The sequence below is a fragment of the Eulemur rufifrons genome, chromosome 7 (genome assembly GCF_041146395.1).
Source record: "Eulemur rufifrons isolate Redbay chromosome 7, OSU_ERuf_1, whole genome shotgun sequence".
Classification (NCBI taxonomy): domain Eukaryota; kingdom Metazoa; phylum Chordata; class Mammalia; order Primates; family Lemuridae; genus Eulemur; species Eulemur rufifrons.
The window spans coordinates 248,741,889-248,767,212 of record NC_090989.1 but is presented as its reverse complement, the minus strand read 5'-3'; positions in this window follow the sequence as shown (position 1 = coordinate 248,767,212).

Here is a 25,324-nt window from a genome sequence, read left to right as displayed (position 1 = left end):
TTTTTTACAATCAATCCCTTGATTGTAATAGTGCTTTAAAACTTAGGTGCTTATTTTACTAAATAGGGAAGGACAGCTTCTTGAAAGCTATGCACTAATTTAAAATTCATGAACTTATACTGCACTTTGCAAGAACATATTTGATTACTTTTTATACTTATAGTAAAACTTTGTGCTGAGTATAGAAAATGAAGCAAAAAATGAGATTGTCCATTTAAAATTGATGCATTTTTCTTATTTCCTCTTGCAGTTAGACTAAATTTTGATCTAGAAACATTGGTTAAGCCAACTCATATATTTACAACAAAAAGTAATGTCAATGGAAATTCTTCAGAGTGATGTATAACACAAAAATGACCTTTTCTTTCCATTCTTTTTTCCTTTATCTCAACGAAACATATTTGGAAACTTGGATCTGAATATTAGAGTGATGAATTTATCCTGTAATTTTTTTCCTAAACTATTCTTGGTATTCAAACTCTTTATATTATTTCTAAGAACAGAACCCTTTTGAGAACTGAAACAATGATTGTGAGAAAGAAGACACAGGGCTTTTGCAAATTGGATGTTGCTCTCAATCTTATATCAATGAAGAACACAGATTCTTCATTGCGGCAAAAAAAAAAAAAAAAACTTTCAAGGCTATTTGTGCTTAACTTTAAATTATGTTCAATTTGTTAATTTATGATTCTTAAGAATGATATTCTCCTTTAATCCAATTATATACCTTTTATAATTGAAACAATAGAATTAGAATTACTATTTTCTCCTTTGCAGTTTGGGTATTTGTTCATATATTCATTTATTTTTATTTTTTTACTTGAACTTTTATGAAGTGTATAGAGTATGCCTATTTTCAAAATTTTCTTGTGGACAGAATAGAAAATGATAGAATAGTATATAGTTTAAATAATGAGTTGACTAGTTGAAGGAAAATACTCTAATCACATTTTTTTACTGTTTTTTGTTGGATCATAAAAATAGCTTTTTAAAATCTTATATGAGTTTTGAATATATTTATTTTTAAAAAAATCAATTACCTTACCACTTTCCTTTCCACTTTAATTATCATCAGACAAATTCATGAAAAGTGAGAAACAGAGGACACTGTTCAGAACTAAGAGAGATCTCAGCCTACGATTTCTCCCTCAGAAAAAACAGAGGGTTGAGAGTGCACCCAATGTTCTGGTGCACAAGTATATTTTCTGGTCACAATGGAACAAAACTAGAAAAGAATAACAAGTGGCAAATTATAAAATTCACAAATATGTGAAAATGAAACAACACACTCCAGCATTACCATTAAGGTAAAGAAGAAAACAAAAGGAAAAACAGAAAATACCATGAGACAAGAGAGAATGAAAACATAACATCCCAAAACTTATGTGATAAAGCAAAAGCAGTTCAAAGAGGGGAGTGTATAAACACCTATGTTAAAATAGAAGAATGGTCACAAATAAACAACCCAATCCTATACCTGAAGGAACTAGGATAAGAGGAACATAATAAGGCAAAAGTTAGCAGAGGGTAGAAAATAATAAAGATTTGAGCAGAAATAAATAGAGAATAGAAAAACAGTAGAAAAATACCAATGAAACAAAGAATTATGTTTTTCAAAATATCAACACAATGGACACTTAGCTAGACTAAAAAACAGAGATGACTCAAATAAATAAAATTAGAAATAAAACAAGATACAACAATGCCATATAAATAAAAAGGATTATAAGAGACTACAATCAACAATTATGTGCTCAAAATTGGATAACCTACCAAAAGTTAATCATGAAGAAATAGAAAACCTGTAGAGACAAATATTCAGTAAAGAGATTGAATGAATAATTTAAAAACCCTTCCCCAACTCTATTTGTCAGGTGTGTTTTTTTTTTCAACAAGTAACCCCATCATGATTCTGACAACTTTCACTAGTACTGGAAGTCCTAGCCAGAGCAATTATGCAAGACAAAGAAATAAAAGGCAAGCAAATTGGAAATGAAGAAGAAAAATTATATCTCTTTACAGATTGCACAATTTTATGTGTAAAATCTGCTAAAGCCTGCACAAAAAAGAAAAGCAAAGAGAAGAAAAAGAAACAAAAGTAAAACAGCTGTTAGAAATAATAAATTCATTAAAGTAACAGGACACAAATTCAACATACAAAAATTAGTTATGTTTATATACACTAACAGCACACTATAAAGAAAGGAATTGAAGAAAACAATTCAATTTACAATAGCATCAAAAAGAATAAAATATGTAGAAATAAACTTAACCAAGGAGTGAAAAACTTATACACTGAAAAATCTATACTACTGATGAAAGAAATTAAAGAATACACAAATAAGTGAAAAGATATTCTATCTTCATGGATTGGAAGATATATTAATTTTAAAGGATCCATACCACTCAAAAGGATCTACAGATTCAATGCTATCCCTATCAAAATCCCAATGATATATTTTAACAGAAATTGAAAAAGATAATACTAAAAGTCATATGAAACCACTAAAGTCCCAGAGTATTGTAAGCAATCTTGAGAGTAAAGAACAAAAGTAGGGACATCACACTTCCTGATTTAAAACATAGTACAAAGCTGCAGTAATTAAAACAGCATGGTATAGCATAAAGGCAGACATATGGACCAATGAAATAGAATGGAGAGCCCAGAAATAAACCTATGCATATAACAATTAACTGATCTTCAACCTGGTTACCAAGAATACACAACCATGTCTATTTTTCACGGTTGGAAAGGAAGTCGCTTCAACAAATGGTGTTGGGAAAAACTGGGTGTCCACATGCAAAACAATGAAATTGGTGCTTTATCATACACACCATATGCAAAAAAAATCAAGTTAAGGTAGATTATAGCCTGCAATGTAAAACTGAAACTCTAAAACTCCTATAAGAAAACACAGGGGGAAAGCTTCTTGGATATTGGTCTTGACATTGATTTCCTGGCTATGACACTGAAAGCCCAGACAACAAAAGCAAGAATAGACAAATCAAACTAAATAGCTTCTGCACATCAAAGGAAACAATTAACAAAAAGAATAAACTACAGGAAGGAAAAAAATTGCAAACTGTATATCTGATAAGGGGTTAGTATCCAAAATATATGGGGAACACCTATGACTCAATAGCAGAAAATCAAATAACTGAAAAAGTGGGCCAAGAACTCGAATAGACATTTCTCCAGAGGAGATACACAAATTGCCCCAGGTATATTAAAATGCACTTAAATTTATAAATCATTACGTAAATGCAAATCAAAACTAATACAAGACATTACCTCATACCAGTTATAAGGGCTGCTATCAAAAAAACAAAACATCACAAAAGATAATAAATGTTGATGAAGAAGTGGAGAAATTAGAATTCTTGTATTTTTGTATACTCTTAATAGGAATGTAGAATGCTACAGCCACTATTGGAAAAAGAATGGAGGCTTTTCAGAAAGTTAGATATGGAACTACCATATGATACAGAAATTCTACTTCTGGGTTTATATTCCAAAAGAACTGAAAGCAGGATCTGGAAGAGATAACTGCACTTCCATATTTATTGAAGCATTCTTCACACTAGCCAAGATATGGAAACAACCTAAGTGCTCATTGTGGATGAATGGACATAGAAAATGTGATATATACATGCAACAGAATATTATTTATCCTTGAAAAATAAGAAAATTCTGACATATGTGACAACATTGATCAACCTAGAGGATATTATGGTAAGTGGAATAAGCCACTTACAGAGGACAAATACTGCAATATTCCACTTACATGAACTTTCTAAAATAATCAAATTATTGGAAACAGAGAGTAGAATGATGGTTTACAGGGGCTGGCAGGAGGGGGAAATGAAAAGTTGTTCAATGGGCATAAAATTTTAATTATATAGTATGAATAATTTCTAGAGATCTGCTGTAAAAAATAGTGCCTATAGTTTAAAATACTGCGTGGTGCACTTAGAAAATTTGCTAAGAGAGTAGATCTCATATTAAGTGTTCTTACCACAAAAAAAAAAAAAAAGGAATAAAAAAACTTTTGGAATGATGGACGTATTTATTACCTTGATTGTACTGATAGTTTCATGGGTGCATGTATATATCCAAACTCATCAAATTGTATACATTAAATATGTTCAGTTTTTTGTATATCAATCATAACCCAATAAAGCCATTAAAGAAAATAAATATATAAGAAATACTAGTCAAACAAATAATAAAATCTTACCAGAAACATATGGGAAGGTTTGATGTATTTTAATTCCAACTATCTCTAGTGACAGAGCACACCTGTACCTACCAGCAAGTCCGTTCCCATTACCCTTCACCAAGTATATATTCAAGGTTGTGTTTAGAGAAGGGGAGATGAGAGAGAAAGCATCTAATATCTGCAGGGACTTGTTCAAGTGTAAAGTAATGGCATGCTTGAGGGTGTGTGTATAACAGTAGTCTCTACAAACCCTTTTGAAGTAATTTTGGCCCTGACCAAGAGCAAGTTAGTAGTTTCTGATGGCTGGGGACAAAGTGTCAAGGAATGATAAAATCTTCATTGGTGAAAAGTTCAGATAATATTAGATAGTAAAGAAAATTCTGTGATCCAAAAATCTGGCACCTGAACTGAAAAACAGAGAGAGATGGCAAGAGCAAGAAAAAAGCAGAAATTGATTTCCAAAGATTTGTTGGTACTTAGATCCCAAGCATTTCTGAATGAATAGTGATGTACAATTTCTCAACATGTCTAAAGTTAATGTCAAAATAAATTTATCTACAGCTGAACAAAGACCCAAATGCAGAAAATTACAGATGAAATTAATTCTTCACCCACTGCTAGAAGCCTAACAAGAAGGAACATGCCATTTTCTGGAGATAAATATTACTTCAATTTTGACTGCTTGCTTATCACTTTTTCAGGATAAATAAAAAATAATGAGACATGAAGAAGCAAGAACATCTGACTCATGGTTAAGAGAGGAAACACACAGTAACAGCTGATATAGAGAAAGCCCAGATGATGAAATTAGCAGACTGGAACTTTACTTAACCAAACAGGGGAAAGATCTCTATGAGGAGAAAGAAAAATCAATGTCATTTACAATTTCTTATTAGTGAAATATCTTTTAACAATGAAAGTGAGAGAGGTCTCATTTTGATATGTACTAATCATATCTCAGATATCAATTGCAAACACTGGATGAAACATATAAAGCAAAAAGAAAGAAACCAAACTGTCTTAGTCAATTTTGTATTGCTTATATCAGAAATTGAGTAATTTATGAGAAAATAAATTGATTTCTCACATCTATGGATGCTGAGAGGATCAAAGTTGAGGGGCCACATCTGGTGAGGGCATTCTTGCTGGTGGGGACTCTTTGAAAGTCCCTAAAGCAGCACAGGGCATCACATGGAGAGGAGGATGAGAATCCCAATGTACTATCTCAGGTCTCTCTTCCACTTCTTACAAAGCCACTACTTCCCCTCCCATGATAACCCATTAATCCATTAACCCATTAATTTATGAATGAATTAATTCATTCATGAGGTCAGAGCCCTCATCATCCAATTTACCTTTTAAATGCCCCAGCTCTCAATACTGTCACATTAGTGATTAAATATCAACATGAGTTATGGAGGGAACAAATATTCAAACCAGAGTACAAACAAAACACACGCACACGCTTCCACACTCAAATCTTCCACGCTTCTTAAGTATGAAAAACAAAGTCCCTTTTGGTATAAAATACCTGGGACTCAAACACAAAGCTTCAGTCTACCTAGGGAGTCAGAGGACAGAGTGTGGAGCTGTCAGAGTACCTGGAAAGTAAGGGGTGAAGTCCAAGGAGGGAAGATGCCACAGAGGGAAGATTGCTAAATTCTACACATGGACCACACCCAAAACCTTGGCTGGCCCCTGCACAGTGCATGAAAAAGAACACTACAAAAAATACAAGCAGCAGCAATAATTGGAAAGTGGAAAATATCATGCAGAAGAAATTTAATCCAATAAAGCTAATTTTCTATTAAAATTAAAATCAATTATTCAGGGAACAAGAGCAGTGTTCAGAGTTTCTACAGTTAACCTATCACAATGTCCCATATATAAGAAAGTTTACTAGACATGTGAATAAACAGGAAAGAGATGATCTTGGGTCAAGAGAAAAAGCAAAAAATGGAAATCGTTGGAATTAACAGGCAAGTTTTTTAAAGTGGCTCTTATACACATGCTCAAAGGCTTAAGGGAACATTTCGACATAATGAATACAAAGAAGTTGTTTGACCAAATAAATTAAATCATAACTGTCAAATACAAGTTCTAGAAATGAAAGAAACAGTATATACAATAGCAAAGCATAATGGATGGAATTAACAGTAAATTGCAGTTGCCAAAAGAAACAGTCAGAAAACGTGTAAATAAATAGAAATCATTCAATCTGAAAAAAAATTAACAATAATTAATACATAATTAATGAGTTTTTGGAATAATATTACATAATATAACACATATAGGTGTTCTAGAATGAGAGAAAAGAAAACGTAGCAGAAAATTATTTGAAGAAATGATGTACAAAATTTCTCAAATTTGTAGGAAAAAAATACATACAAACTGAAGAAACTCACCAAATCCCCCAAAACAATTAAAAGCAAAGAAATCAATCTAGGTACATTATAAGTCAAGTCTGAAAAATAAGGATAAAGAGAAAATCTTGAAAGCATCCAGAGTAAAAAGAAACAAATCAGAATAGTAGTTTTCTCTAAGTGGAAACTGGAATGCCTGAATCTCAGAAGCAAGAGGAAATTGCCAGGGGATGGTGGAAATATTCTCTATTCAAGTTTGGCTGGTGGTTACATGGACATGCACAAGTTGCTCCCGGTATTACCGAGGGAGGAAGGATCTACCTGCACAGCCTTCTGCCACTGGGTGGAGGACCAGGAGCAGGGGGATTTGAGTCCTTTTCTGTTAGTGGGTGGAGATTCAGGAGATGCTATAAAGGGTTGCCTTCTGCCTGGCAGTTCCTGGCATGAATCATCTTTTTCTGCTGGTAGAGGGCAGAAACTTCTGCATCTGAGAAGCCAATCCTCTTGTGTGATGGATTAGAAGACACTGGTCTGTGTTTGCTATCTGCCACTGGATGGAATGCCAGGAGACACTAGGCCTGTTTTCATCTTCAGTTCTAAAGGAGGTGCTTACCTGCTGCCTGTGAATGTGAGGTATAGGTTGAGTTAGTTTGCCCCCTTCTGCTGTTGTTACTGTTGTGGGCACATATTGGGAACAATAGGTTGGGCCCCATCCTTCAGGCAGATCAGACCACTGCTGCCACTAAGACTAGGTCTCTGCATTAGGCATCTCCTCAATTCCTCTTTTCTGTTATTTTGGCCAGACAAAACAGGCTTTTTTTTTTTTTTTTTTTTCTCTCCCTCTTATTCTCTTTCTTTTATTTATTTATTTTTTTTGGTCTATGCCTACTAGCTATTCATGGATGCAGGATTTTGGGACTCAGATTGAGATATATGGGAGATAGAAAAAAATACAGAGGTGTTCTTCAAATCCTGAAATTCCTAACCAGTCCACCATCTTCTTTCCACCTATGAGATTATTTCTACCTTTCCACTTTCTATGATTATTTAATGATATCTAGAGTCTTAAGTTCTACTTAGAGAGAAAGGGCAGGGAAAAGTGAGTCTGTAATCCAGAACTGAAAGTATACCTTATTCTTTCACATTTAAAATAAATAGGTATGAGAGTAAGGTTGCAAAAACCCATTTTGGAACCACCCAAAATAAATGTCCATAGTGTATTATAATTGATCCAGATAGTAATTATTAACAAATAAAACTTTGAAGATAAACATATGTCCTCCACGTTACCTTTTGTTTACATTTCTCTCTTTTCTCCCTAGAGGCAATCACTATGATGGAACATGTATAGAACTGATGATTTCATACTTCTTTTACAAAAATATGCATTCACATATATCATCACTGTTTGGAATTTTAAAAAAGATATGTAACTGCTCTCTTATTGTGTATAATAATCAGCAGACAACAGGTCCAGCTCCAGGACCATCTGCTTTTGTCTGAGCCCCAGGAAAGACAACTCAGAAACACCCTTGCCATACAGTGCCAGTGTGAGGCTCCAGCCAGCACGGTGAAGTTGGGGGAGAAGCTGGAGAAATACCACACAGCCACACAGAGGTCAGAATCCATCAAGTGTCCAGGCTTCTCTCGCACTGAGTTCTTTGTGGCTCCTGTGGGCGTGGCCAGCAAGCACCACCTCTTTGAGAAGGAACTGGTAGGCCATAGCCCAGCGGAACCAGCCTCCAGCCGCAAGGATACCTTGAAGCTCTCAGGGGTTGTGACATCCATGCTCAACCTGTGGATCAGCAGAACCCAGGAGTCTGGAGATCGGGACCCCCAGGAGGCATGGAGAGAGTTGGCAGCCACCAACAGGACTCAGTGGGGAAGGAAACCAGACTCCTCCCTGGATGCCAAGGTGTGAGAAACCCTGCCAGACAGACCTGCAAATCTGCATCTCAGGACCTTTCCTCCTGCCAAACCCCTGCCTCCTGCAGGACCACCACGCTTCTCATTGCCCCTGCCCACTTTCTGCCTCTGGACCTGTCTGGCTGGGGCCTTGATGGGGCAGGAATATTTGTGAGACTGAGCCAGCTCCTTCCAGGCCCTGCCTCTAGGGACAGTGGTACCCTGGCATTCTATCCTGCTGCAGATGCTGAGACCCAAGCATCAGCCCAGGGCACAGCACTGGTGCCTGTCAGCACTGTGGGGCCTCACTGTCCTACCCAGAGATATATATCCTCCCTGCTGACTTCCAGGGTCAGGGCAGGGTATATCAAGAACTCCAAGGTCACCTGTCTCATCAGCTCCCAGCACGTGCCTCCATGTGGCTGTCATGTCTCCCTCACTGAGTCCTGGCCTACCCTCCTTGGTCCCTGGGGCCTGCTCCCAACCCGTGAAGTCCTCTCAGGCCAGACTGTGAAGGGGCTGCCCTTCGTCTTCCATGTGCCTCCTCTCCCTGCCTTGTCCTCCCCTCCCTGCCCAGGCCTGCTGTCCTGGCCTGGAGCTAAGTGCCTATTTTCTGCAACCACTTACCCTTTCTTTGAAAAACCTGTTCTCAGGAAGGATCTGATAAATTCTTTCACTCTCAGGTGTAAGTGAAAAAAAAGAAAAAGCAGCTCTGAATCTGCTCTCCCATTCTAACTTTTAAGATACTACACGTGGAATCACAAGAATACTGAGCAAATCTCAGATTTTCTCAAGTAGGAACAGAAGCTAAGAATGGAGTGGATTGTAACATCCTTGGGCCTAGGGTATCTATGCTGTACTTGATTTTTGCTTTATTGGCAGGTACTATTCTTGTTGGTCTTCCATTTTAATAAATCTTTAGACAAAAAGCAAGTATCAGTCACCATATTCATATATGTCTCTGAACTCCAAAAGACACATGCCACTCTATCCAGAACTATTTCATCCTACTCTGTTCTTTCCTCTTAATAAAAAATTTTAGGCCTGAAGATTCCATTAAGAATGCATTCAACATGAATTCCCCACTATGATTCTCTTTGACTCTCTCACCCCTGCAGTCTTCTTTTACAGACTGCAGCGGAGTGGTGTGCTAATCGCTGGTGGTAATAGGGTTGGTTCTATCGTAGTGAGAGAGAGAGAGACACATCCTTTCTTAATATTTGGGGCCTATCTATATAATTTAAATTGTACATATTTGGGGGTAAGTTTTGGAGTATCCAGATTATAGCTTTAAAGATTTAAAAGGAAAATAATCTGTCTGCAGGCACTTTTCTGGTTAATAGAGTGATAAGAGGCATAAAGTTCAAATTTTGAAACTCCAAGGTTCTTATGAAGACTTAAACTTTAAAATGACTTGCTTTAAAATTAAAGTCATCATGTCCTAGAATTCCACTGGGAGATCTTGTCTCATTTTGAATGTCATGATGACTAAAATTCCTCACCCACTTTACCATCCCCATTCTCCACAAAGGCTTTGAAATGAAATTTCCTGTAAATTCTTCAGCTGTTCTGACTTGTAATGGGGGAGATATATTTAGTCATCACCTTACAATGAGAGTTAAATAGCAAACTCACTCCAACTAAAGAATACATCTTTTGTTCTTTCAGTAAAATGTCCCATGGCAGCTGTCTGTTGGCACTAAAAATGGCACCATATTTAGAACCATAATTGCCAAGAAAAGAACTTTCCCAGCAAGCTACAGCCTCTGTTTCTGTACAGAAATCAATTTTTTTTTACCCTAGAGTTAGTCTCATTTATTATGTTCTAGATATTTAAGAATTAACAATTTTCTTAGCTAAGTATTCATTTAAGATTGTTTATGGTACTATAAACAAATCAGAACATGGTTTTCTCAAAGTGGAAATTAGAATGCCTGGGTCTCAGAGGCAAGAGGAAATTGCCAGGGGATGATGGAAATGTTCTATATTCAATCTTGGCTGGTGATTGCATAGACATATACAATTTTCTCCCAATTTTATTTAAGGTTGTTTATTGTATAAACTCTGAGAAGCTGATCTTTTGGAAGGGGAGATATTTTCCAATGTATTTTTATGATTTCCTTTCAGAAGGCTTTGTCTTATATTTTGGAGATTTGTGTTTATGGTTTTATTTATTCACCTTATAAAGTGTCAGATAATTATCCCCACTCTGCCACTGGAAAGGAGCATATATGCAGCACATTTATGCACAATTTACAGCACTGTGTATTTCCAAGGCTAGCAAGCACATCACAGGAAATACAGGTGTTAATGTGACATTTTGACTTTGTGAGCTAGAAGGTCACTTGAGTAATTAGTGCTAGATAAACCCAGAGGACATGCTGTGCTAGTGTGATCATTCTAGCAATACCCACTGTGACTAACAAGCACTGAGTGGGAAGAAATTTATTTACGAATTATGAAAATCTTCTTAGCGATATTTTAAGTATCTGAGGCTACCTCAAATTTCAGTACTCTTTGAGAGAAGGGGCTTTGCTTAATTTCATAAATAATACCAAAGCTACATAAAAGGCTGATGTGTATCAACACGCTATTTGAAGACAGTTAACAAATACTATTAATGATATGGTTGACCCTGGTGCCATCCAAAATAGAGATTTTAGTAATAATTTTAAGTTTGAAATATTTTTTCTCAGAAATTCTGAATTCTTTAAACTTTTTTTTTTTTTAAACTTCATGGAGGCTCAGAATAGAATTCAGGGACTACATTATTCCAGGTTATCAACAAACATTTAGCATTCTCTTGAACTAATTTATGTATTTTACTTTTTTTGCATTAAATTATGACCTGACTCTATCTCTAAGTAATTCTGTATTATATTACATGAACAATGAGATAAGAGAAAATAATCAGAAATAGAAAACCAGTTATAGTGAAAAGAACACAAGTATGCCAGTAGAGGATATTTACTTTAGAAAAATTCAGTGAACTCTGAGATTCCTGAAATAAAGAAAATGCATATATGTTCACCAATATTATTTCTCCAAAGTACAGGGCCACATATAGTATGTATATATGTATATGTATCATTTTAAACGGCATGTTATAGTAATCTGTAGCTTTTCAGAAAAAAGGAAAACTATAGGCATTAAAATAATGCAGCACTGACATACAGATAGACATATACACAAATGGAATAAAATTAAAATTTCAGAAATGAACCATACATCTGTACCAAACTAATTTTTGATAAGGATTTTAAGACCATTCCAGAGGGAAATAATAGTCTCTTCAATAAGTGGTGCTGGGACAACCAGATGGCCACATGCAAAAGAATGAAATTGGACTTCTACCTCACACCATATATAAAAATTCAAAATGGACCTAAATATAAATCTAAAATCCTAAAATTCTTAGAAATAAACATAGTAGTAAATCTCCATTATCTTGGAATTTTCAATGGATTATTTCATAAGACACCAAAAGGATAAACAACAAAAGAAAAAAATAGATAAGTTGCACTTCATCAAAATAAAAAAAACTATTATGCATTAAAAGGCATTATCAGAAATGCGAAAAAACAGCTTACAGAATAAAAGAACACATTTGCATATCATATAAGGCCCTAGAATATATAAATAACTTACAATGCAACATTAACAACAAAACTGCATGATGAAAAATTGGTCAAAATACTTAAATAGACATTTTTCTAAAGAAAATAAATTATCAACAAACACATTAAAAGATGATCGACATCATTAGACAATAGGAAAATAAAAAGCGATAACACATTAATACTTCACACCCACCAGGATGGCTACAATCAAAAACTGGGAAAATAACATATATGTTTTTATTTTGTGATTTTTTGATCTTCCATAATATTTACCTTTGGCCTCTTAGAGAAACCTATACACAAAAGGTATAAATCCTATATATTCAACCTTTTACCAGTAGTGGGACTGGTAGGGAAATAGAGAACTGTCCCATTATAGTAAAGCATGATAATTAAGAGCAGAAACCTAAAGCCACAGGGCTTGAACCCGAAACACTCCACCCTGTGCTGCAGTGCTGCTTTTGGCATTTTCTAGTCGCTCACCTTAGGCCAGTAACAATCTCTTATCGCCTCAGCTACTTGAACCGTTTGGTGAGTCTATAATATAAAGGGTTGTGGTAACAGATTAAATGAGTTGATACAAACAAAAAATCTTAGAATAATTCTTGGCATATAATAAGCCTGTAGAAGTATTAACTATTGGTTTTATTATACAAAGACAGTCTATCATAGCATAACTATAATTGCTCTAGAAACAGTTAAACTTTGTACCAACTTCTATTTATCTACAATAGAAAGTCATAATATCCTAAATTCCTATAAGTTTAAACACTGAGCTTTCTTTGGTGCTGTTTACTATCCCTTAATTTTGTTAGCAATTACTGCACTTTCTATTTTTTGCCTCTTTCACATTAAATCATTAAATGATTTAAACAGATCCACGTTCAAGCTATCATGACCAAGCTACTAAGGAGAAATTCACGTGTCTTTCCTTATCCCTTTTTTAAGCCACTCTTCACGCACCTCCCATCCCCTGTCACATGCATGCACAAAAATATATACACACACTAAAACAGGCAGATCCTCCTCTCCCCAGGGATACTTTCTAGGGCAGAGCATTGGTAGCCTATTTTCTGTTCTTGTTCTCAGCCTAGGCCCTGAGATATCTCCATTCAATTGTCTTAACTTACTTTCCAATGCTATCTATAAAATTTGGGGAATGTTCCCATTTTCTTTTTCTCTGAAGTTCTGACTGGGGGTGGGGGGATGGGGGTGGGGGGAGGGGATGGGTGCATACCTACATGATGAGTGCGATGCGCACTGTCTGAGGAATGGACACGCTTGAAGCTCTGATTCGGGGGGATGGGGAGGTCATGGGCAATATATACAACCTGAACTTTTGTACCTCCATAATAAGCTGAACTAAAATAAAATAAAATAAAATAAATTTTGTCATAAATCAAAAAAAAAAAAAATCTAAGTAAAGGACATATGATCCTAAACAAGGAGACTGACTGTTAGAAAGGAAGATTCACTGCAAGGCATGAGACCAGGAATTTTTCTGTTCATTTGAACATGACAGGACTAATATTAGCAGGCATCCACAGGTATTACTAATTCTACTTTATTTGGTATTCTCTCTTTTACCCATTCTGCTAGACTCTCTAAGTATGCAATGGTGCTGCTGTACTTTAGTGGTTCTCCCTATAATCGAATCTTTTTAACTTTTTCCTCTGCGATTTTGACCTTTATTGAAAACTTAGAATACTTAGGCTTACAGAATTTTAGACTGTCTGGAATTATATACACATATTGGCCCACATCATACCATAACCCAGGCTTTATATCTATTAAAATTAAATCCTTACTTTCAGATTTATCTTCCAAAATTTTACCTGAATTAAGAACACATGACAAATTGTTCTCTTATCTCCATAACAAGTTTTCCTAAATCATGCCTATCAAAATGTTCTCTGAACTCTATATACTGTGAAAATATATGAAAAATGAGAATTTGTGGCACTTATCCGATCTTCTATTATGTCACAGTTATTGGCATGTCCTTACTTCAACATGAGTTTGGTAGGCACTTAATATTTGTCAATGTTCAATTGACAATCTCAAGAATATTCACACATGTATAAACACACACAGACATATGTCCATATATATTAATATATATGTTTCTGTGTGGGGGGTGTGTGTGTGTATGTTATAGCCAAACCAAAAGTTCTCCTTTTCACTATGTTTTATCCATGGCTTAGGACATCATAAAACATTAAAAATTAAAGCTTTAAAGCTAATACAGCAAAGATAATGGTACTAATTTATATAAAAGCATTTAGAATATAGTGTGTTTCTAGTCTGCCTAGAAATATTATTAACATTCATAGGAGACATTTAAGTATGTTTATTACTCAAATGAATTGATTGATATTTGATGTTCAGGCAGCAACGAAGTTTTTTTTCAACAGTTTAGATTATAAAGAATCATACATATATACGGTTATTTCTAGTATTGGTGACTATAGTAGAGAATTTGTGTTTCTAGAGACCACAAATATTCCTTGCCAGTGAAATAACCAAAATGAGTACACTAGGTGTGTATTGTAATAATATTTTTTATATTTAAAAAGTGCCAGAGGTTTGGGCATGTGCTTTAAATGCATGTGTACTTTAGTACTTAGCATAATGTAGGACATCTGAAATTATAGACAGTGATTCTGAGTCAATTCTGAAAATCAGAGAGGATCTCCTTCCTTACACTGGGGAACAGAAAAGAAGCTGAGCCCTTTCTTTTGTTATTAAATTTCTTTCTTTATTCCTATATTGCTATGTCTTGCTTCTAGTTTTATAAAATATGTATTTATTAGACAGATAACATATTAATACACTTTTGTTCTATATATATGTATGCATATGGTATACATGTCTATGTATATACATGATTATATATATATGTATGTCTTTTTGTGTGTATGTGTGTGTATGTTGTAGCCCAACCAAAAGTTCTCCTGGACACTATACTTTATCCATGGTTTAGAATATTATAAAATATTATAAAATAAAGTTAATATAGCAAAGATAATGGTACTGATTTATATAAAAGCATTTAGGACTGAGTGTATTCTTAAGTTAGCACATGTAGATTACACTGTATAATTTGTGAGCTCTGTATCAATTGAATATTTATTTTTGAAAGTTGTATTTAAGAAAGGTAAAATGGATTTCCAGGTGCTATCAACATGAGTTTGTTTCTGTTGACAATAAATCAATAACCCCCTCTGACATGACTCTTACAGTAGTAAGAATCCTTGCAGTAATCCACTTTCTCAGTTGCAGACATACAGCTGTGCCTTAGATTCTTTCAAAGTGTTACTCAGACTAAATGTTGTTGTAGTGGGCATTATTTTATTGGCCCAAAGTTGAATGATCACTTAAATGAGGAGGAAAAGCAGCTGTCATTTGGGAAGGAATAAAAGGAAAAACTATGAACGCTAAATATGCTCAGCAAGGTGAAGCAGGAAAGGAAACTGATGGATTCAACTATAATCAAAAAAGAAAGTTCAAATGGCAGCTCAGACTATGAATAATGTTTTTAGCAGATGAGAATGAGCAACAGGAAAGGACATCAGGTATCCACATGGGCCTCTTAACCCATTTGAGTTGTTTTATATTTTAAGTACCTACTCTACAAAGTTAATATCATCACTTCAGTTTGTATACGGGGTAACTGACATAAGTTAAATAACATCTCACATCCTGAAAAGGACAGAATAAGGAATCATATTCCAGGTCTCTTTGACAACAAAATCCTTGGCAGACAACTCCCAGAGATAAATCACTAATATATTTTAACAAGCTAATGGTTTCCTATTTCTCCAAATTAATAATGTGTTAATCCACATGAACACATTCAGTAAGCTATGACATGCTAAGCAAATATATGTTTTTACATATTTGAATTTAAGTTATTAATATCTAAGCATGGAGAATTAGATATTCATTTCTAGTCAGGCAGTGAGGCTTTATGTAATTATTTTTGGCCCCCTAATTTCACACATAAAAATAGAATTGCGCACCGTTTGGGGAATGGTAACGCTTGAAAGTGCTGACTCGGGAAGGGGGGGTGGGGAAGGGAGGGATATATACCTACATGATGGGTGCAACGCGCACTATCTGGAGAACAGACACGCCTGGAGCTTTGACTTAGGGGGAAAGGCGGTACATGGGCAACGTATGTAACCTGCAATTCTGTATCCCCCATAACAATAAGATGAAATAAAAAAAAAATAGAATCTTATGAACTTCATTTTTTTTTTTTTTTTGGTCAGGATCTGCTCTGCACAGCTTGAATAGTCTCTGCTTCTCTTAGAAACATTATTTTCATGACCATACTTCATCCCTTTTCTCTCTCAGTTTCTAACTTTTTGACTCTAATAAATCTAAAATATTTATCTGGAACTTTTGTAGACCTAAAGAATATAATCTTTTATAGAAATGCCTGAGAGGAAAGGATGCTTATCTGGGGACTGGGTCTCATAGATGTGACTTTAGCTTACTCATTTCTCTAGAATTTAGTTTCCCAATAAATATCCTGAATAGGTTTGATTGTTTTTACTTTTCAAGCTATTGTCCTGGTCTAAAGGTTGTAGAAAGATTCAATAATGATTAATACCACACTGATTTGGAAAATAGTTTTTTTGGACCTTGACCACACAGATAACAGGGCTGTTTGTAACAAGTCAACCCAAGTATAAGTCATACTATTTGTAATAAACTTTTGTAAAATTTTGTATAATGCAAGCATTACCAACATTAAAATCCCCTCCATCCTAGTACCTTTCATCACATAACAATCTAAATTCTATGATGATCAGCTCCAATAATTAAAGTGGCTCATTGCATGATTTCACATATAGTCAATCATTCCATACTATCTTGGAGTGAGGAACGAATTTCCTTCTGAGCTGAAATTTGCATATTCACATTAACTGTGTATTTGTCATCATGATGCTAATTTGTTGGGCATAATTTTCTAAGCCCTGTTGTTAATGAACGAGGAGTTTCTGTTTCTTCTGTTGGCTTTCTGATCAATTCAAATAGTTTTTGATTTATAATTAGACATCTCTTTCATTCAATCGCATCTTGCCTAACAGAAAATTCTGACCACTAAAGCCATATACAAACAGACAAGATGCTTTGTAAAAATTGTCCTCGCTCTAATTAAATGCACTCACAAAATGTCAGCATTTCCTTGAGTAGGAGTTGGACCCATGAATCAAACCCACTGTGGATCCCTAGGGAGAAAATAGTGACAGGAATGAACACAAAAGGGAGTTTAAATAAACAATATGATACAGGTAGTGCTATTGCAACATAGACATTGAGGTACTACTATGTCTCTATAGTATTTCTTCTCAAACTTTAATGTGCGTACAAATAACACTGGGCTCTTGTTAAAATGCAAATTCCGAATCAGTAGATCTGGGTTGATGCCCAAATTGTTCAATTCTGACAAATGTCCATGTGATATTGATGCTGCTGGTCCAAGGACCAAAATATTCTTAAATTCCTCTCAGATGAAAGAAAATAAATAACACAAAATATTTCTTATTGTTTCTCTAATCATGTAAGTAGTGAATTTATTTTGTTATACTATGTGTTTGTGTGAACATTTTATTTTGTCTACTTTTTAAACTTTCTGTCCCCTTGATCTTTATATTTTTTTCTTATTTATTTTTTAGTTATTATGGTTACATAATAGTTGTATATATTTATAGGGTACATGTGATGTTCTGATACAGGCATCCAATGTAGATTAATCAAATCAGGGAAATTGGGTGTCCATCACCTCAGGCATTTATCATTTCTTTGTGTTAGGACATTACAATTCCACTCTTTTACTTATTTTAAAGTATATCCTAACTAAACATTAATTATACTCACTTTCTTGTGCTACCAAATATTGTTCATTTTATCTAACAATCTAAATAGATTTTTTGCACCCATTAACCATTAACTTCATGTCCCCCTCCTTGCTATACTTCCCAGTCTCTGGTAACCATTAGTCTATTCTCTGTCTCCATGAGATCAATTGTTTTTTAATAATATTTAACCCCCACAAACGAGTCAGAAAATGAGAGATCTGTTTTTCTGTGTTTGACTTATTTCACTTTATATAATGTTCTCCAGTTTCATCCATTTGTTTTAAATGGTAAGATTTCATTCTTTTGTGGCTACATAATATTCCATTGTATAAAGAAAGTACTACAATTTCTTTATACATTCCATATATGGACACTTCAGTTGATTTCATATCTTGGCTATTGTGAATAGTGCTACAAAAAGCATGGGAGTGCAGATATCTTTTCGATATGCTGAATTCCCCTATTTTTCATGTATACTCAGCAATGCAATTGCTGGGTCATATGGTAGTTATATTTTCACTTTTTTGACGAACCTCCATACTGTTTTCTATAGTCATTGCACTAATGTACATTCCCACCAAGAATATATCAGGGTTCTTCTTTCTCCACATCCTCTCCAGTGTTCATTACTGCCTGACTTTTTGATTAAAGCCCTTTTAACTGGGATGAGATAATATCTCATTGTAGTTTTGATTTGCATTTCCCTGCTGACTACTGATGTTGAGCATTTTTTCATATACCTCTTGGCCATGTGTATTTCTTCTTTTGAGAAATGTCTATTCATATCCTTTGACCATTTTTAAAAGGATTATTTGAGTTATTCTTACTGAGTTACTGGAACTCCTTATATATTCTACCTATTAATCCCTTGTCAGATGGGTAGTTTGCAAATATTTTCTCCCATTCTGTGAGTTGTCTCTTACTTTTGTTGATTGTTGCTTTTGCTGTGCAGAAGTTTTTCAGCTTAATGTAATCCCATTTCTCCAGTTTTGTTTAGGTTGCCTGTGTTTTGGTGTATTACATTAGAAGTCCTTGCCTAGATCAATGTCCTGAAGCATCTCCTCAGTGATGTTTCCTTTTAGTAGGTTCAAAATTTAAGTTCTTATATTTAAGTCTTTAATACATTTGGATTTGATTTTTGTATATAGTGAGAGATAAGGGTCTAATTTCATTTTTCTGTATGTGGATATCCAATTTTCTAGCATCTTCTATTAAAGAGACTGTCCTTTCCTCACTGCATATTCTTGGAAACATTGTTGAAGCCAAGTTTGCTACAGATGTGTGGATTTATTTCTGGGTTCTCTATTCTGTTCCATTGGTCTGTGTCTATTTTTATGCCATTACTATGCTGTTTTGGTTACTATAGCTCTATAGTATAATTTGAAGTCAGGTAATATGATTCCTCTAGTTTGTTCTTTTTGCTCAAAAGAAAAAATAAAATCAGACAATCCTATCAAAAAGTAGGCAAAGGACATGAACATAAACTTTTCAAAAGAAGATAGACTAATGGCCAACAAACATATGAAAAAATGCTCAACATCTCTAATCATCAGGGAAATGCAAATCAAAACCACAATGAGATATCACTTATCTCTAGTGAGAATGGCCTTTCTCAAAAAGTCCCAAAGCAATAAATGTTGGCATGGATGTGGGGAGATAGGAACACTCATACACTGCTGGTGGGACTGCAAACTAGTGCAACCTCTATGGAAAGTAATATGGAGATACCTCAAAGAGCTACACGTAGAACTACCATTTGATCCAGCAATCCCATTACTGGATATCTACCCAAAAGAACAAAAGACATTCTATAAAAAAGACATCTACACTAGAATGTTTATAGCAGCACAGTTCACAATTGCTAAGATGTGGAAACAACCCAAGTGACCATCAATACATGAGTGGATTAATGAAATGTGGTATATGTATACTATGGAGTTCTACTCAGTCACAAAAACAATGGTGATATAGCACCTCTTGTATTATCCTGGATAGAGCTGGAGCCCATTCTACTAAGTAAAGTATCACAAGCACCACATGTACTTACCATCAAATTGGTTTTAATTGATCAACACTTAAGTACACATCTAATAACAGCATTTATTGCGTGTCAGGCAGATGGGAGGGGAGAGGAGAGGATGGGTGTATTCGCACCTAACGGGTACAGTACACACCATCTGGGGGATGGACATGCTTGAAGTTCTGACTTGGGTGCGGCAAAGGCAACATACGTAACCTAAACATTTGTATCACCATAATATGCTAAAATAAAAATAAATAAATGAGTACACAAATGATGGGTAAATTAAATTGATCTAACTGAATATTTCCATTAATCAGTGCTAATAGTTTTCTGTGACTAAGATTATTTGTTTTGCACTAAAATCTCCTCCTTTTCATATCTAGGCAACATGCCTAGTCTTTATCTCCAAGCTTTTCTTGCAATTATATATGGCTATGTCACTAAGTAAGCTCCAGTGGAAGTAGAAGATAAGCCCAAGCCTGTTTATGTACTTCACTCTTTCTTCATTTCCCTTGGCTACATCCTAAACACACTGGAGACCTCACATTGAATATGCAGTGCCTATGTTATGATGTCATACTTCATACAATTACCATTCACATAATAACAGCTAGCATCACCTGTTTATTATTTTATATTTGGTTTGATTTTAGTCAAGTTTATTAACGTATAATTTTCATGGAATATAATTTATCATTTTGTATATAAATTTATGTTTTGATATATCTATACAGGCCATAGCCACCATTACTATCAAGATAGAGAATATTTCCATCATCCCAAAATATTTCCTCTTGCACTTTTGTAATCAATCTCCTCAGCCCCAACTTCCCCACTGCTGGGAAACCATTTATCTGTTTTCTGTTCCTTTAGTTTTACTATTTCCAGACTATTGTATAAAAGGAACCATACAGTGTGTATCTTTTTGAGCCTAGCTTATTTCACTTGCCATAATTCTTTTCAGATTCATCCATAAAAGCTCATATCCTTTTATTCCATGTTATGGATTTGCCACAGTTTCTTTTTTAAATCCATATATATATATATATATACATTTAGGGTTAATATATAATTTTGGCAAATTGACCCTTTTATTATTATATGCTATTGCTTAGATTCCTGTTTGCTTTTTGCTGACAGAATAGTTATCTATTGTTGTATAACAAATTACTCAAATATTAGGGGGGTTAAAAGATAGTATTATTTATTTTTTAGTTTTTTTTAAATCATATATCCAAGTGCAGCTTAAGGTGGTGCCATTGCCTCCAAATATCTCATGAGGTTGCAATCAAGCTATTGACCAAAGCCATGGTCTCATCTAAAGGCTCAATTTTTCAGAGATCTGCTTGTAAACTAACTCATAAGATTTTTGGCAGTATTTGGTTAATTGCAGGTTGATAGATTGAGGTGTTGTTTCTCATTCACTGTTGGTCAGGTTTTTCCTTCAGTTCCTTATCATTTGGGACCCTCCAGAGGAAAGATCACAACATGGGAGCTGAATTCCTTGGTAGAATAAGAAAGAGCCAATGCTCAAGATGGAAATAATAATATTTTATTACCTAATCTCAGAAGTAGCATCTGATTACTGCTGATATATTCCATGTATCAGAAATGAGTCATTAAGTACGTCTCAAACTCAAGGGGAGGAGGTTAAACAAGAACATGAATACAAGTTGGGAAACACTGGGGGACATTTCAAAGAATTCATACCACCATATTATTCTTTGTTCTTTTGATTAGTGTGTGTATACTATATCTATTTCCCATCTTCTATCATTAACTTTATACATATTTTTATATTAAAAGTCGGTCTCTCGGAGACAGCATAGAAGAGTTCTTCCTGTTTAACCAGGTTGAATTATTTAAATGCATATCTTATTTGAGTCATTTAAATCCATCGATTAACAACAGAGCTCATACAATTATAACCAATAAGTTAACATAATGATGATACATACAAAATTAATATGAATATATGGACTCCATTGCTTCAGGAAATTTATCCCTCCCTATAAAATAATATGAAATAATTGAGTATGTGTGAATTCATGCAATGAGTCACTTTGATTATCATTATAATGAAGGTTATCTGATGAAAGCTACTAAGATGAATGGAATTTTAATGTTGTTAGTGCATGAGTTATATAGAATTTTTCACGAGCACGGACTCATTGTCACTTCTTTTGAAGTGAATCCTTTGGTCAGATTCAATGCTGTCTGACATATGAGAATGAAAAAAACACTCTGTAAGTCCATGGATGGTAGTTTTGGCAGAAGCCTGGTGTGTAAGGAAGGCAAATCTGTATCAAGAGTATCTATCCTAGAAAGAGTAACTGTTATCTTTCCATGACAGAAACAATCAATGTAATCAACCTGTCACCAAGTAGCTGGCTGATCATCCCAGAGAACGATGTCATATCATCAACTCAATGTTAGACTCTGCTGCTGGCAGACTGGGCACATAGAAATGGCTTTAGCCAGATTGATCTTGGTGAGTGGAAGTACATGTTGCTGAGTCCATGAATAAATGTTATCCTTGCCACCATGGTCACTTATTCACGAGACCTTTGGGCAATGACAGGGGTATCTAGAGAACTAGCCTGACTGGGATTCACAGGACAGGTCAACTTGTCCACTTGATTATTAAAATCTTCCTCTACTGAGGAAGCATTGGTAAGCACCCTTTGGTAAGCATTCCATGGGACACAATATCATAACATTTTTGCCCATTCAGAAAGTTCTAGCCACATTCCTTTTCCTTAAATTTGTCACCAATTTTTCAATTATATTTATTTAAGTCACTGAGCATCTAGCCAAACCGTTGGCTACAGGTCATGAATTAGCATATAATTGCACATCTGGCCATTTCCTTTTCTAAGCAAAGTGAACAGCCAGGTTCACTTCCTGAAATTTTGCTCACCAGGAGGATTTCCCTGTGCCACTGACCTTCAGTGATGTCCCAAAAAGGAATTGTAGTGCTACAGCTCTACACTTTTGAATGGTGTCTGCCTACTATCGGGTCCTAGTCTTCTTTTCTTTAGTCAGCTGATCACAGTGGACTCCCCATGAGGCTATAGGTACAGATGGGAAGAGAGACTATTGTTTAGCAGTAGGAGTGACCATGGGCACTTGTACCACTTTTTCACGTAACTTACTTGTGCCTTTAGGGCCTACTTTGGCTCTACCACAAATATACCTCTTCCATTTGATAAAGGAGTGCTTCTATGCACACTCCACTTAATGGCTTGGTGGGTCAAATAACGCCCAGTGTATGACGGATAGCCCAGGTAGTGTGATAATTTGGTGACTCATCATTAACCGTCAGTCTACTAAGGCCTGGTAACAGGCCAAGAGCTGTTTCTCAAAAGGAGAATAGTTGTGTGTGGAGGATGACAAAGTATTATTCTAAAATCCTAAAATACTGAGATGTTATTCACCTACAGGGACCTGCCAAAGGCTACAAATAGTGTCTGCATTTGCCATGGACACTTCAAGCATCATTGAATCTGCTGGATCATATGGCCCATGTGGTAGAGCAGCTCACATGTTAGCCTGGACCTGTTGCTGAGGTCTCTTGTCCTGGGCCCCATCCAAACCTAGCAGCCTTTCAGGTCACTTAGTGAATGAACCAGATTATCACACCCAAAAGAGGAATATGTTGCCTCCAAAATCAAATGAACTCTACTGGGCATTGGGCCTCTTTTTTTGTCTCAAGGGCCAGATGCAACAACTTATCCTTCACCTTAGATAGGATATCTTGACATGCTCCACACCACTGGACTAAAAATTTCACTGAAGTAGAAGACCCGTGGATTTTAGTCATATTTATTTATCACCCTGTTATATACAAATGTATTACCAATAAATCTAGATTATTTGCTTTCTCCCTCACTATGTCTAGTCATCATAATGTCATCAATGTTATGAAATAATGTGAAAAGTTGTGGAAGGATAAATTGATCAAAAATTTTACAAAGTAAATTACGACACAGGGCTGGAGAATTGATATACCTCTGAGGGGGGACAGTGCAGGTGTATTGCTGGCCTTGACAGCTGAATGTAAACTGCTTTTGCTGGTCTTCACTGAAAATTGTGGAGAAAAGAGTATATGCCAGATCAACAGCTATACCAGATACTGGGGATGTGTTAATTTTCTCAAACATTAAATCCACAATTGGTACAGCAGCTACAATTGGAATCCCTACCTTGCTAAGTTTATAATAATTTTTTTGTTATTTTCCAATATTCGTCTTTCTTCTGCCCAGGCCAAAAAGGATAACTGAAAGGAGATAGGGTGGGAATCATTACCACTTCATCTTTAAAATTCTTGATAGGGGCACTGATATCTGCATTCCCTCTGACAATGCAGTATTGCTCTTGGTTTTCTATTTTCCTAGGTAGAGGTAGTTCTAGTGGCTTCTATTTGGACTTTCACGACAAAATAACCCTCAGTCCACAGATTGGAGAACCAATGTGGATATTCTGTCAGCTTGTGAGTATTTTTATCGAAGTATGCATGCCAGAACTGGGAAGATAACCAAAGGATGGATATGGGTACTCACTGGTCCCAGTGAGATAGACCTGTTAAAATTCTATTGAGAACCTGACTTACATAAGTCCCTACTCTAACTGGAGGGCCACAGTGATGTTTTGGATCTCTTGGAATCAGTGTCAGTACAGAGGCAATGTCCATTAGCCCCCAAAAGGTCTGATAAATTATATCATTTTCCCCAAAGCACAGTTACCCTGGTAAAAGTTTATAGATCCTTTGGAGGAAGACTAGGAGAAAGAGTAACAGCATAAATTTTTGGTAGTGTACCACGGATTCTTTCTCAAGGGACCTAGCTTCCCTTTTATTCAAGGGGTCTGGTGTATAAACTGGCTCAAGCCTGGGAATTGTTTGAGGTGCCATGACTCTCTGTTTTTATAATTCAAGTTAGACTTTTATTCACTAAACTTAGAACATTGCTGAAAATACTGATCAAGTAAAAATTTAGTAGACTTTCTAAGTGTTTTACTTCTAGGAATATCATCATCTACTAGCCATTGCCACCGGTTTGCATGAGTCAGACTATGCCAGTTGCTGTTGAAACTTTTCTGTCCATTATAGTAACCAGGCCCACCTTGCCTTTGGTGGCTGAGTGCCACTACTTTGTTCCTACCATGACTTAGCATTGTGATCATGTTTCCCAATTGAGTCACTGTAGTTTTCACTGGATGGTCTTGCCTACAGAGAAGAGTGATCACAGAGCTCTTCAAGGATGCTACAGCTTCCTTCACAAATATCTTCCCCCAGTCATGGTGAGAGGTGGGTCTTTGGACC